Raw genomic sequence first — 16,210 nt, forward strand, 5'->3', positions numbered from 1 at the left:
TACCTCACTCAAACAAATAAACAAACAAAAAAAACCAAACACCTACTCCACCCTTTCCCTTCTTTTCAGGAGAGGACTTCACCTTACACTTCAAGGACAACACAGAAGTCATTTGTCAAGAAATCACGGTAACAGGCTCCCTGCATCTAGGCTCTTCCTGGCCAGTTCTTGCTCCATACAGCTACCAAACTGATATTTATAAAGTACACATCTGACCATGTGACTCTGGTGCTTAAGAAGCTTCAGTGGCTCCTGCTGGCTCTAGGATAAAGTAAAAATTACTCTGTTCAGTATTTTAAACCCTTTATGATCTGGCTCCTGCCTATCTTTTCCAGTTGATTACACATTACTCTCCTTCATACATTCTTTTAGACAAACTGGTCTACTCGTTATGTTTCCTATATATGGCATTCCATCATCTCTCACTTCCATACTTTTGCATAGGCTGTGTGCTGTGTTTGGGACAAACTCTCTCTCTATTTCTACCTCTTGGAATCCCTGACTCCTTTCAAGGTTCAACGCGAGCACTATCTCCTTCTGAAAGCTTTTATAGAGTCTTCTAATTATTAGTCCTTCCTCCCAGTAAATCCCTTTATACTTACTTTGTACACATCCTATAGTTGTTAACCTGTGAATATAATTGTATTTTTCTGGTAGAACAAAAGCTCTTTGAGGTCAGAGACTGGTTTTTGTTTTGTTTTGTATTTGTATTTCCAGTTACTAGCATAGTGTCTGGCATATAGTAGGTTCTTAATAAGTGTTTCTTGATTGATTAATGATTATCCAATTCCTATTCCTGTTTTATAGATGAGGAAATGGAGGATCAGGGGAGGGAAGTGGCTTATTCAGTCATATAGTTAGTTTTAGAGAGGACGCACACCTAGGCCTTCTGACTTCAAGGCCATTGCCCTTTCCCCTGTATCACCCACAGCCTTTTGAAGTGAACAAAGTTCTCTCTCTTCTCCAGATGAGGAAACTGATATCCCGAGAGGGTAGGTGACTTTCCAAGTGTCATGCAAGTTCACATGTAGCAGCAGTTGAAGGGGCTTGGCAAGAAAGCAAAACACAAAGTGTATGTTTGTGTGTCTGTGCATATGTGGATATGTTTTGATGGTGGTGATGGTGGAAAACTGTCAGCGCATCCAGGGGATCAGAAACCAAGTAAACAAACAGAAGCCAAGAGGACACAGATACGAGAAGGCAGAGTACGGCACAAGGTTCAAAGTCCTACAAACAGTTGCTAACTAGAACAGCTTTCATGAACTAAGGGAAGAAGGGCCAAGACCACGGCAAGATAACTGTAGAGCTTGTTTAACTTCTGACTTCAATGGATCTCAGATCTCATATATATTTCTTTTTCTTTGCCTCTTCCCCGGCTCAAACTGTGATCTGTCCACACCTTCTTATCCTACATGTCCTCTCATAACCTCTCCATGGTGTCCACTCTATGCTTGTAAAGATCTGGAGGAAGGCCCCTACATCCAGCAGATAAAATGGGAGCATGCAGGCTGTCTGATGGCCAGCTCATCTTCCTTTCCAGTCATACATCTCTCTGAGGATATCCTTCATATTGCTTCTGTGCAATTTCTTTGATGGCTGTTTAAGCAGCAAAGAAATTATAGAGGAATGAGCCCTGAATTTGGAGTCAGAAAGTCCAGGTTAAATCTTGCCCCTCCCCCCCTTTTCCTAGCATTATGACTTAGGGCCAATCAATTTAATTCAACATTCACTAAGAACCAACTACATACTGACTCTGTGCTAGAAGCCAGAGATAGAAAAATGGCAGTCCTTGGTCTCAACAAGGAGCTTATGATCTACTAAGGAGCAAGTGTGTGTGTGTGTGTGTGTGTGTGTGTGTGTGTGTGTGTACTTATACATGCTATTAACTATGATACTAGATTATGGTAGGTATTTAGAAGAGACAAAATGCTATGGGAAAATTTGGAGAGCATTTTTCAGCCAAGGGGATTCAGTAAAGTCTTTCATGGAGAGGGTGCTACCTTAGGTGAACCTGGAAAGAAGAAAAGGATTGCTATAGATAGAGATGGAAAGGAATATTTTCCAGGCATGTAGGAACTGCCTAGGAAAATGCAGGCAGGTGGAAGTTGACAGAACAAAATAGGAGAGTGATTAGTAGTCCAATTTGGCTAATGTGCAAAGAGTGAGATGGAATGGTATGAAATAGGGTTGGGAAGGTAAGCTAGAGACAGATTATGGCCTTAAAATGAGGCAGTTGGACCAGAAGCTATCTAAGGTCCTGTGCCTTAGAGTCTATGACTATATAAAAGGGAAAGCTGCCTTACTATCTTTTTCATAGGATCACAGGATCATAAATTGAGCAATGGAAGGGACCCCTTGCCTGAGATCACACAATCAGCAAAGTCAGCATTTGAATCCAGGTCTTTTTCTCCTGGACTAGAACTCAGGTCACCTAATTCCCAGTCCAGTATTCTTTCTACTATAATCATGCTATCTCATACACAGGAGGGACATTATATTATTAGGGAGAGATGGGAACCTTGGAAAGCCTCCCTTACCAATACCGTAAGTTCAAGGTAGCTGATCCTCTGTCTTAGTCTTATTTCGATAGTACCAAAGTTCCATTGTAGGGAGATCTCTTAACCTGCAGCAATATCCTATTCCCAGATCCTCAGCTTCTCATAGTGACTCCTTTTAGCCATAAGACCATTAAGAGTCAAAGCATTCTGTGGTTCTGCAGAATCCTGAGATAAATAAAGACATAATAGTTTATTTTTTCAGAGAGTCACCTTCTAGGACTCAGTAGTGATCCTTAGGACTGACTGTACTCTCCTTCAGTCCCAGGTTGACCCTACCTTCTCACTCTCATGACAGTCAAACCCATTCCTGCCTGGGGGCCTACAGGTGCCAGTGACTAATGGCTGGCTAGGTAGGGAAGAGGGTGTCTGGGCTCAGCAAAGTGAGACCCTGACAATGAGGCCCCTCGAGGGAAGTGGCAGATGTGGTATTACAGCTCCTTAGCTTAGAGGTGCTTGGCTGGCCCCCAGAACCAAACATCAACATACTGGTCTTTCCCACAAATGTTTTGGAATTTGCTTTCCCAGGAAGCCTTTGAGTTCATAACAGTACGTCCTAACGAGGAGTGTCAATGCCAATGTCTCAACATGAATGCGCTGAGCTGAGTGCGTGGATCCCAGCAAGGCTTCTCTGCCAACAGCACAGTGATGATGTGGAAAGAGAAAACAGCAGCAGCTGCCAAGATCTGGGCGGGTTCAGGCTAACTTTGTCACTGCAGCCTGACTGCCCTCAGGTCTTAGGCTCATACAAGTCATTGTTCCCCTAAATCACTGGTCATCTTGGCCCGCTTAGAAACAATGGCAATGCCATCTGAGAACATCCAGGGACTCCCAGCTGTTTCAGACTTCAGGCTAAAGAGTTTTGGTGGAGAGGGAAGGGACAGATGGGAAAAGGCTTTCTTACTGTAACAGGGAAAGTCTCAAAAACAGTATTATTATTCCTTTCTCTGACCCAGTTAGAGCAAATAAAAAGACATATTGCATAAATTTACAAAACACTAAAGCTGGGTCCTTGGAACACAGGACAAGGGACAGTAGAGATGGGGAAGGGCATTAGAACCTAAGATGTCTGAGCTTGAAGGGACTTTAGAACCCAGAACGGCAAAGCACAAGGGTCTTTAGGGACCATAGGGACTCATCATTTTACAAATAAGGAAGTGATCTGAGGCACAGAAAAGGAAAAATAACTTGTCCAAGGTTACAGATTAAGTGGTGCAGGGAGAACTAGAGCCATAGTGTCCTAACTCAGTCCAGGGCCCTTCCCACCATACCAGACTGTCTCTCCAATAGCATGCTGTTTTTCTATGCGGTTTTCTTCCTTGGAAAAGCTGTCTTAATATCCATACCTGTAGCAAAATACTGACTCTTATATAGTACTTTTAACATTTGAAAAATACTTTATATATTATCTTGTTTGAAACCTCACACTCATCCTATAAGATAGATACTACAGTAATTATTGTCCCTATTTTATAGATAAGGAAACTGAAGCTTGGGGCAATTCAGTGACCTGCCCAAGAGCATAGTTAATAATGACAGAAGCAGGATATGAACCCAGGTCTTTCTGACCACAAGTTCAATAATTTATCTGCTTTGCCTCCTTACAACATCAGAGGGGAAAACTGGCTAGAGGGTTCATAAGTACGGCATCTGTCTTAGTTTGTAAGAAGAATAATGTCTAAGCCAAAAATATGAATTTACCACATCTTCTGTCACCCTGGGAAGCTTGTCAAAAATAGTCAAAAAAAAAAAAGCATCTTTATTGCCCTAAATGCAGCTCCTGGCAAAAGAAGAACACCTGATTCATCTGTCCCTTTTGTGACTTACTTTTGGGGGAGTCTGAGTGTTAAAAAAAAAGGAAATCAACACATTACATAAACATCACCCCAGGGGCTGGTGTCACTATGGAGTGAAGGCTTAGCTTGACTGGGCTCTGCCTTGTGTGAGGACAAAAGATCACTGGTGCTTTCGCCTTTGAGCTAGGATTTCAATTTACAGCAAAGGCAGAAGAACAAAAGCATCAAGATGTTTGAAGCTTAGACCGAGTTGGCCTCCTTCCCTCAAACTACGTCCCCACCTTTTGACTGTCTAAATCAAGCAGAGGAAGCATGGTGTGGCTGAAGAAGCACTGACTTCAGAGGCAGGAGACTTGGATTCTCCTCAGTTTTCTCTTCTGCCAAACAACAGATTTCATTAGGAAGCTTCTAAAGATTCACTCTGGTGTAGTAGAAAGAATGAAGGTTGGATGGGGCCTGGGTTCAAGTCCTAGGTGGAGCGAAGCGACTTTGGGCAAATCACTTAACCTGTCTGAGCCTAGTTTCCTGATCTGTAAAATAAGGTGGTTAGGTTAGGTCATTTTCCAGATCCTATCTAGCTCTAAATCCAATGACCTAGGGATCCTAGATCACCTGGGGTCCAAGTGGTCAGATATGAGAGATAACCTGAGTTACTTTCTCTCTCCTCTTCCCTAATTCTTGCAGGCTAACTTGTCCAGCCTGCACTGTCTACTCCTGCCTCAGATGGCTGTGTGTAAGAACTGCAGGCAGTTGAAAGGCCATGTAACAGTTACGTTGTATTTTTTCTTCCTATCTTTCTTTTTGAACACATGCCCACATTCAGTTCTCCACAACCGTGGGAATCAGCTTACTTTGTTTCTGAGAAGCAGCTAACTGTAGAAGACACATATACATGTGCCGCTCTGCTCCAGTGCTTTTTGCTGAAATCTGATTGAAACTGTCTACTCAAGTCCAGCTGACATCTCCAGCCTTCTGGAAAGGGAATTCCTGCGAGGTTGGATTCCTAGGGGGGATTAAGGAGAGGGGACCAAAGATCCAGGAGCTGGAAATTGCTTTCACTCTTCCTAGAGAGCCAGGGCAGTTTGTCACTTAAGTGCTCATGTTTCACATCCCTCAAGAAGTCCTCCTTCTCTGAACTCTTGCTCCTTCAGTGATTGTCCACCTTTTCTGAAGCTACTCTCTGTATTCGAAACTTCAGCACCTTATGATAATTGTCTTACATTATAGATCAATTTCCCTAATGAATATAGATTCAAAAATTTTAAATAAAATATTAGCAAAAAGATTACAGCAACTTAGCATGAGAATAATACACTATGACTACATAGGATTTATACCAGGAATGCCTGGCTGGTTCAATATTAGGGAAAACTATCAGCAGAACTGACCATATCAACAAAAAACTTACAGAAACCATATGATTATGTCAACAGATGCAGAAAAAGCTTTTGACAAAACACAACACCCATTTCTATTAAAAACACTGGAGAGTATAGGAATAAATGGAGTCTTACTTAAAACGATAAGTAGCATCTACGAAAAACCATCAGCAAGTATTATATGCAATGAGGATAAGCTAGAAGCATTTCCAATAGTTGTTTTACATTCCCTTCTACCTGTTTCAGGGAATGTGTGTGGGTTGTCTGCCCCACTAATCACGTAAGGGCAGAAAGGGAACCTTTTATGGCTGTTTCATATCCCCTACAATGCCTGTTACTGGTTTGGGCTCACAGAAAACACTCAAACACTGCAGATAGCCTTAAAAGTACAGTTCTTCATTCAGTAAGTGTCTACTAATTATTAATTCAAATACGCTTCACTAAAGTCTGGAGTGCCGAGTTGACCCTGGGTTCTAAAGGACTGTAGCACAGAGCAAAAACTCTTGCGTTTAAAAAGGTTTTGAACAGGAACGGTAGAAGATTGACTTTCATTAAAAACAAACAAACAAACAAACAAACAAACACTCTAGTGTTGGAGGAAAGTTTGTCACCCAGCTGGGGATGATTTTTTTTGGCCGGGGTGGGGGAAGGGGGTGGTGGTGGTGGTACAACAATTCATCCGACACTCAGTAGAATAGATGTAGAGGTGTTTGGGATATGGGTCTATGGAGGGAGTATCCACATTGATAGGATCACAGTTCTTTTGAAATACTGAAGACTCATACTAACAATTAACCATTATACAGCATTTTTAGATTTATAAGGTGTTTTCCTTAAGATAACCCTGCAAGATAGTTAGTGTGAGTGTTATTATTCCTATCTAATAGAAGAAGAAACTGAAGGTCAGAGAGTCACTTGCCTAGGGTCATAAAATACACCGATGAGGAAGACCTGACCATGTTATTAGATCGTAAAAAGTGGAGTAAGATGAATGGAAAAGAAAGCACAAGTCACCTGATCCAGTCCCAGTCTAATGTTGTTCTAATAATAATAATGATGATGATAGTAATAAATCATCCAACATACATGGATGATACTGAACTATATGAAAAACACTTTAAATAGCTCACTCATCTTGTGGAATCTTTCTCTTCTGATAGAAAAATATCATTTGGATTCAATAAGTATAACATTCTTAATGTACACGGAGGAAAAAATAGAGAAGGAAGGCGTTGAGACTGAATCCAGACGTCAAAGTGAATTAATGGATAAAGGCAGTATCTACAAATACCTTTATTTCCTCCAGGCAAGAAAACATGGACTGCGTGATCTCCAGATGGTGCCTGTGAAACAGGTAAGATCCATGAATGGAATCAAAAGGCTCTCCACCGGCACCATCTGCATGAAACCGGCCAACAACAGGCTAAGAAAGAAGGAATGAATAAATGGCCGAGTTAGTGTATTTGTTTACGGATGTGCAGGAGTTCACGCTGGCAATCCAAGACAAGTCACTGCTCCTAGAAATTACAGGAGGACAGATAATGGAGGTAGGTAGACAGACAGAAAATTTAAACACCTCTTAAGCACTTAATATATGCCAGGCTTGTGCTAAGGACTGAGGCAAGAAGGAACCCACATTCCACTGGTGGAGATGACCCACCGAGCTGTCTCGAGCCCTCCGCAATCTGGCTCTAGCCTCCTTGTTCAGGTTTACTGCACACCATTCTTTTCCATGGATGCACTCTGCATTCTGGCCAAACTTGCCCATTTGCTACGCTCCAAACATAACATTTCATCTCCTACCTTACAGGCCTTTACAAGGAGGCTCTCTGGCACTGCCCCCTTGCTCATTTACTCATATGTATGAGAGCACTTGCCATTACACCAATAATAATTCTAACCCCACCCCTGCCCCCAATAAAATGTAAGCTCCTTAAAGGCAAGAACTTTTCCCAATTTTATATCTGTAGTCCCAATACCCAGCACAGTGCCTGACACATAGTAGGAGCTTAATAAATCCTTACTGAATGAATGAGTGAATGAACGCGCTATACAACTTGCAAAGCAGCTTACATCCATGATCTCATTTGATCCTCACAACTCTTAGAGGTAGGTACTACAGGCATTATTATCCTCACTTTACAAATATGTGGCATGTTTATGGTCGCATCCCTAAAAATCACCAAGGTGGGACTCAAACCCAGATTTCTCCTGACTCCAAATCCAGTGGGATCTACACTACACTAAGTTATGGCCATAGGACATAAGATCGTACACTGAGAGCTAGAAGGGACCTTGGAGATCATCTAGTCTAACCCCCTCATTGTACAGATAAAAGAACTGAGGCCCTAAGGACACAGAGGCAGTGAGTGCCAAAGGCAGGATTTGAACTCCGACTCCAGATCAAGGGTGCTTCTCATGGCAGGAATGCATATAAATTCAGCTTGTCCTTTTTTTCTCTTCCCTTCTAGTGGTCCTAAAGAACTCCATTTGCTTTCCAGTCTGCCTTGTGGAGGTCCTGTTTTCACTGATTGCCTCACTCTTCTTAAGGTTCTAGGGTAGACTTTAGTCCTTATGACTTCTTTGTAAAATTCATTTTCAGGGACAGATTTCCCAACTCTAGCTCACAGTGAATGAAGCTCTCACTTTGATAGTGCTGGACACTTGCCTGGTGTTTAGAAATGACTTTTTGTACATGTCCCTGTTGGTAGATTCATTTCGCCATAACTGTGCTTGTCTTTAGCTCAAGCTCATCTTTGGCGAGCAGGCACAAAGGGGAACACCATGAACAATCACACTGGGTACTTTTTATAGGTATAAAAAGATCCAAGGCCAACAGAAAAATAAATCCACATAAATCTAGAGCAATTGGCCCAATTGTACAGTTCTTGTTCAAGCAAGACTAATCCTGTTTCCCCCACCTAAAATTAAAGCACAAAATGTGTTTTGGAGGAAGATGTAAAACAGTTCCAGGGGTTTCTAACAACCTACCTTTCTCTCTCTCATGCAATGTTTATAAACAGACTATAAGTTTGAGCTCCACAGGCTTACTGTCCATCTTGAATGAATGAAAATAAATGAATAAAGCATTTATTAAGTGCTTACTATGTGCAAAGCCTGGTGCCAAGCTGAGGGTACAAAGACAAAAGTCAAACAGTTCCTGACCTCAAGGAGCTTACATTCTAATGGAGGACACAACACATATGGAAGGATTCATCTCAAGTCAGATGGAAAAGTCCCCTAGTCTTTATGGCACAGCAGCAAAGCAGATATTCTCTTCTTTCAGGTAATTTCCACTGATTAAATCCTGTCAGTTTCTGATGTTGAACCATATGACAGTGCCAAGGACTGGGGTGACAAGACCTTTCTTTCTGGGTCTTCAGTAGCTGTGGCTGGAGCAGCTACCAGGCTGCATTTCCACAGGGTTTGCTTCCCAGGTTGATAGGCTGGAGGCCTTGATATTCCAGACTCTTGGTCCTAGGCTGTCTCCAACAGATTTAAGAATATCTTTTGAACATATCTTTTCTGAGTCTTCACAGGATTATAGATTTAAAACTAGATGGGGCTTTTTTTTTTTTAAACAGATGAGGAACTTGGAAGCAGGGACAGATGAAGTGACCTGTCCAAGGTCATATAGACAGTAGGTAGTAACTCTAGCACTTTAATCCAGGTGCTCTGGCTCGACATCCATGACTCTTCCCACCTTGCCATGTTGACAACAATATTAATAAGTAGACTGAACTGGCTGGAGCAGGGTGAGGGGGGGGAGGTGTTTCACATAAGAGAACATCAGGAGAAACAGGTAGCAGCCATGTTGTGTCTAGGCCAGTCACTACAAGCCTTGTTGTACTCAATGGGCCTTCTGATGCTATTCAGACTCAGCCTTTGAACTACAGACTGCTCAGTCTTAGAGCTAAGCAAGATCCTGACTTTCCACCTGACTTAAAAAAAATAAAGCAGATAGAATTTATATAGCACTTTAAGGTTTGCAAAGCATTGTTCATATTATCTCACTGGGTCCTCCCAACAATCCCGGGAGGTAGACGTTATTGTTATCCTCATTTTAAAATCAAGGCAGACAGAAGTTAAGGGACTTCCCCAGCATCCCACAGCTAACAAGTAGCTGATGTGGGCCTTGAACTCAGGTCTTCTCGATTCCAAGTCCACCATTCTTACTCTTAGCTGCCTCACTGGACCTGATTTTTAATATTACAGAAAGACTGCCTGGTACCTCTAAGAGTGATCCTTCCAGTGGCTTTATTTTGCAGAGTCAGACCAAAATTGGGACCCAAGGGTGCTGATGAAGTGCACATACATCTCTCCTTCTATTCTCTTTATGTGAGTTCCACCACTGCTTTGAATTCTCTCAATAAAGTTAGCTCAAGTTGCACATGTGTCTATGATTCTATTCCTTAAAATCTAGACTTGACTGACAGGCTCACATGTTTATAGTTCTTGAAAGGTTTGCTAATCTCATCTCCCTCCTGAGACTGTGAGTCATTAAGCAGTGGAGGCATCTAGAAGGTTAAAGTGGGACTTAATGTACTAAAGAGTATATGTTAATAAGAAAGAATGTATCTTGGTTCTTAAAATTATAATTGATCTTTTTAAAGCTCTATAACAATGCAATTTAGGCCCTGCTACTCAGATTTAGCCATTACAGAAGCCATTGAATGGTGGTGTAGTGACAAGTGCTCTCTTGGGCATCAGAAGACCTGATTCTAAGGCCTCTTCCTCTCCTGGTACTAAACCCATGCCATGGATCCTGAGCAAGTTCCTTTTTCTGTTTCTTGACTCTGTAGGGATAGATTAACACTCTCCACCTCCTAAGGTTATTGGGAGGAAAGCTCTTGTAAAACTCTAAAGTTGGGTTATTCAAAGAATCACAGTATTTGTGAGTTGGAAGGAACCCATACACTAAAGGAAGTTCCACTATCAATCTTCTCAATGTTACAGATGAAGAAATTGGGGTCCAGCAATGTTAAGTAACTTGCCCTGTGATTCCAAAGTCTGTGGTCTTTCCATTATACCATCCAGCCTCCCAATTCAGCCTCATATTCTAGCCTGTCAAGACAACATGAACATATTTAATTACTCTGTATATATTTGTACTTATTGACTTTATACTTACGCTGTGTGTGTGTGTGTGTGTGTGTGTGTGTGTGTGTGTGTGAGAGCTGGGTGGTACAGTAGATTGAATGCCCAGCCTGGAGTCATCTTCCTGAATTAAATTCTGGCCTCAGATACTTACTACCTTTATGACCTTGGCCAAGTCACTTCACCTGTGTGCCTCAGTTTCCTCATCTGTAAAATGAGCTGGAGAAGGAAATGTCAAACCACTCCAGTATCTTTGCCAACAAAACCCCAAATGGGGTCACAAAGAGTCAGGCGTGACTGAAGCAACTGAACAACAAGAACATATATATGTGTAGACATACAACACCTGTACTTGTCTTCCCCATTAGAATGTGCTCTTCTTTCCAGCAGGGATTGTTTCACTCTTTATACTTATATCCTCAGCATAACATCTGGCATATAATAGTTACTTAATAAATGCCTGTTGCTTGTTTAAAATTGACTGACTGATAGAAGGTAGGACAAGGAGCCTCTAAGGCAATATAGTTTTTTTAAAATTTTTTATTAATTTATTTTGATTTATCAACAATCACTTCCATATGCTTTTGAGTTTAAAATTTTTCTCCCCCTTCCTCCCCACCATCCTCCCCAAGACGGCACACAATCTGATATAAGCTATACATTTACATTCATATTAAACATATTTTCACATTAGTTATGTTGTAAGTAGAAATTAAAACCAATAGGAGGAACCATCAGAAAGAGGAAACAAAACTTAACAGAAGAGAAGAAAAATAGCAATTCAACTTCCATAGTTGTCTCTTTGGATGTGGATAGCATTTTCCATCACAAGGTTTGTTTTTTTTGTTTTGTTTTGTTTTGTTTTTCTTGCAAGGCAATTAGGGTTAAGTGACTTGCCTAGGGTCACACAGCTAGTAAGTGTCAAGTATCTGGTCTGAGACCAAATTTGAACTCAGGCCCTCCTGACTCCAGGGCCAGTGTTCTATCCACTGAGCCCTCTAGCGCCCCCTAAGGCAATATAATTTTAATGTGGCAGAAAGAACCCTGGATTTGGTTTTGATGGACAGCTCTAGGGCCTAGTTCCCTCAACTGTAAAAGAGGGCATTATACTAAATGATCCCTAGTCCTTCTTAGCCTTTCATCCTATGAAGAGTTCAGACACTCACCAAAACAATACTCGTTGTCGTTTTAGAAAGAGATACCTTTGCCTAGACATTGCAATGGCCAGGTGGTCCAGCCGGCTCCTTGGCATCTCAGCCCTGCAGACTATCCTCTCTTTCTCCACCTACCCTCCTCTTCCCAGTCACGAGTCCTTAGTACTTCTGCCTAATATGTTTTGCATCTTCCTAACTTGTTTTTAAACCTTCCTCGGTACAAACTGGGCAGCTCTAGTTGCAAGTCGGGGGATGGGCAGTGAATTTCTGTGGGGCTGCTGGGTCAGTAACTGAGTAGAATCTACTGAGTCATTTGTCTATGTCTAAAATAGAATGTTTTTTCATTGTTTGGCTGGAGATTATTGCAAAAGTGAAAAGGAAGTAAGAGTGAATGTCTTTAGGACAGAAGGATAATTTTTCTTTGGGGACAGGGAGTAGCTCAAGAGTTGTATATGACTTAATAAACTGCTAAGTGCCACAGTTTCCTCTTCTGTAAAATCAATGGGTTTGGCTAGACTGTACTTTAGTAGTAAAAGCAGTGACTTTGGAATAAGAAGAACTGGGTTCAAATACCTTGGGGATCTCTGTTTTTCCTCCTTGTCATATGTGGGTGGAACTCTATGATCTCTAAGGCCCCTTCCAAATTTCTTATTCTCTGCTGCCACATAGCTGTTATGAGCATCCCATACATACATGTAAACTTCATGCAGGAGTCTGTATGCTGGACTTGGAATTCTTGGCAAAATTCTACAACATGTTAATTATAGGGATGTGCAGTGAACATCTAGAAAAGGAAGCAGTGATCAGAAATCACTTCCATGGCTTCCTAAGCAACAGTTCATGCCCAACTAACCTTATGTCCCAGGATTACTAGACTGGTGGTTCAGGGGAATGCCATGGAGATATAGTAGATTTTAGCAAAGCCTTTGACAAAGATCTCTTGCTAGTCTTTTGGAAAAGATGGCGAGATCTGAGCTGGACAGTAGGGCAATTAGGTGGATTAGGAAATGGTGGAACAGTCATTCTCCAAAGTAGTAGTAATGAATGGTTCAGTGGCATTTGGGAAAGAGGTACCCAACTGATGACTCCAAAGGTCTGTTCTTAGCCCTATACTATTTAACATTCTTATCAGTGATTTGGTCCATGGCATAGAACATTTTCTTATAAAAGATGCAGATTACAAAGCTTGGAGGAATATGAATAGGACAATTGAGTGAGGATCAAAAAAGATCTTGGCAGGCTGGAAAAGGTGGCTGCATATAGCAGAAGGATCACAGACTGGAGTCCCAGGGCCAGAGTTCAATTCCAACTGTGCCACTGACTTCCCAGGAAAGTCACGTGACTTCACTGAACCCCAATTTCCTCATCTATAGAATTGAGAGGTTGGACGATCTCTAAGGTCTTCTTGAGCTCTACATCGATGATCCTATGAGTTTGACAAGATTAAATTTAATAGACAAACAAGTAAAATCTTATATTTGACCTCAGTCCAGGGATCTGTAAAAAAGTCTGTTTTTTCTGGCCTAGGCTCTCTCTGTCCCACATGTTGTCTGTTCCCCATGTTCGCTCCCTTATTCCTGTCCCCTTTTACCTGTTACTCCTGTTCTCCCTTTTGCTCTGTGCCCTTTTTCTGGATCCCTTCTTCACCCCGTCCCCACTCCCCACCTATATCTGGTTCTTCTATGTCTGGAAGTTTCTAGAAACCAGTTCTCTAGCTGATCATTGATTTCTTGCTTGTGACTTAACAGATTAGAAAGTAATCAAATCCACATAAATGGAGCTTACCCTTCTGAACCTCAGTTTCCTTGTCTCTTAAAGGAGATAATAAGCTTTGTACTACTTAGTTCACAGAATTATTGCAATTTTTTTTTTTTAAATACAGGGTGTGCCCATATCACTTAGGCTGGAAGTTCAAAGGCAGTTACTCACAGGCCCAATCTCACTAATAATTGGCATGGGAGCTTTGACCTGCTGTCTTTGACGTGGCCCACTCTGCCCCTCCTTTAGCAATCTGGTGGGTCCTCTCCTCCTAGGGGATCATGACATTCATGCTGAACTTGGTGTGGATATCCACTTGGGTACAGCTTACTGCTTCTGAGAACTCCTGAGCTCAAGAGATCCTCCAACCTCAGTCTCTCCCTACAGCAGAGATCAGAGCCAGGATTGTGACTATGACTTAAAGCAACAGTGAATTAAGAGCTGTGGCTGTGATTATTTTTGTTTCTCCAACTACAATGAATTTCTAGAATAGAGCAGTAGGTAAAATGCTAGTCGTAAAGAGTCAGGAAGACCTGAGTTGAAATCTTGTCTTAGATACTATGTGTGGGACCCTGGGCAAGTCTCACCTCTTTGTGCCTCAGTTTCCTCATCTGTAAAATGGGGACAATAACTGCACCTATCTCCCAGGGTTGTTATGAGGATCCAATGAGATATCTGTAAAGCATTTTGCAGACCTTAAAGCACCATAAAAATGTTATTACTATGATGATGATGATGACGACAATGGGCAGGGCCATATCTTCTTTTGTATTCTCCAAAATGCCTACCATAGTATCATATACCTAGTAGGGACTCCATTAGGATGTTCTGAATGAATGGATTCTACAGAATACTGGCCAAATAAAATCACTGAATCATATGTTAGAACTAAAAGAGACCTGAGAACGCTTATCAACACTACCTTACAACTTTGTGACACATTAAGGTTTGTAAAGCACTTGCTTTTGAACAACCCTGTAAGGTAAAGTGGTATAATGTTTATTATCCCCTTTGATGCATGAAGAAATAGGTTAAGAGCCTGAGTTGGAAGGGGCCACAGAACATAAAACAGCAGAGTTGCAAGGGACCTCAGAATGCTGAACATAAGAATATTGGAGTTAGAAGGGACCTTAGAACACAGAACCTAAAAGAGGAGAACTGGAAGGGATTTTAGAATATAGAATATAAAATTATGGAGCTGCACAAGACCTTTCAACATAAAACAGAGAATGTCAGTGCTGAAAGGGACCTCAGCAAATATGTCCAGGCCATTATGAATACATCTGTGACCTTTTGCTAGGACTGAATTTGTAATAAAAACCTTAATAAGGTCTTTTAATGTGCAAAAATAAAAAATTCAAATGTAGTAACAAGAAAATAACATCTTGTGACCATTACTATCCTCCTCCCATTTCTTCATACAAATGCTAAATTTGTTCCCATTGTGGATATATTTGGAAAGAGGCTTGAGAGAGGGGAATGAATAAGGTGCCCACAAAAACTCAAAAATAGACATGCAGTGAATAGTCAGACCTCGGGCTTCCAATCTGTGCCACGGAGCTACAAGAATGAAAAGGCTTGTTTCGGAAACCTCCTCACAATGAAGGCCGAAAGGCAGCCGATGACTACTTGGCACAGATTGGGCCCATTAAAAGCAATTATGCGGCAACAAGAAAAGGCCAGCCTGTGACTATCCAGCCTTCGAGGCTGTGTGTGTGCTGCTGTTTATCGCCTGAGCTCCCAAGTGTGGGATGGATGACTGTCAAATCATGTGAAGACCTGCAACCCCCGGATCGACACTGGGCAACAGGATCCCTTTTGAGCAGGGACAGGGGAAGGGAAGCTGAGGTCAATGCTCTTCTCATTCTTTTTTTCTTCTTCCCGTTACACAGGAAGCCCAGTCACGTTGGCTTGGCACAAGTTCAAGAGGTTAGCTAAGGATTTATGGGGGTGAAGTGCTTAAAAAAAAGAGAAAGAAAAAAAAAACGACAGGAAGAAATTAAGAGTGGAACCAGAAACGCTGGCAAAACTCTGCTTAACCTGTGGCTGAGGGCCTGACTCCTTTTTTCCTTTTTAAACCGAAGTCACGCAGCTTCTTGCATGTTCTCCCAATAGGAGAAGGGAGAAGAGAGAGGGAAGGAAGAATCCCAGGCAAGGGGAAGAGGGCAGGAGAAAGACTAGAGTAAGATCAGTTTAAAGGGAGCATGGGAACAGTCCCAACCAATAGGTAGTAGTATCTCACTAGATTCAGAAAGACCTACTTACTCCTAAAAGGTCTTGGGGCAGCTGGTGGTACAGTGGATAGAGCTCTGGGTCTGGAGACAGGAAGACCTAAGTTCAAATCTGGCCTCAGACACTTACTAGCTGTGAGTCCCTGGGCAAGCCACAATCCCTATTTGCCTCAGTTCCTCATCTGAAAAATGGGGGCACACTGGAGAAGGAAATAGCAAATCACTTCAGTATCTTTCCCA

The 16,210-nt window shown here is 41.8% G+C and overlaps 1 protein-coding gene across 4 annotated transcripts in view; it reads right to left on the minus strand.

Moving 5' to 3' along the window:
* Positions 1 to 16,210, minus strand: part of GNG7 (G protein subunit gamma 7) — a 373,686-nt gene that overhangs the window by 80,832 nt on the left and 276,644 nt on the right. The window contains exon 1 of one of the 4 annotated variants that reach the window (XM_027853089.1): positions 7,022 to 7,124. The exons of the other annotated variants lie outside the window; for them this stretch is intronic. The gene's annotated coding sequence lies outside the window, so the exon portion shown is untranslated. Of the gene's footprint in view, positions 1 to 7,021; positions 7,125 to 16,210 lie in introns of those variants that run through there. 4 annotated transcript variants of the gene reach the window in all.

This window comes from Vombatus ursinus, unplaced genomic scaffold (genome assembly GCF_900497805.2).
Source record: "Vombatus ursinus unplaced genomic scaffold, bare-nosed wombat genome assembly UNPS02009918.1, whole genome shotgun sequence".
NCBI classification, from domain to species: Eukaryota; Metazoa; Chordata; class Mammalia; order Diprotodontia; family Vombatidae; genus Vombatus; species Vombatus ursinus.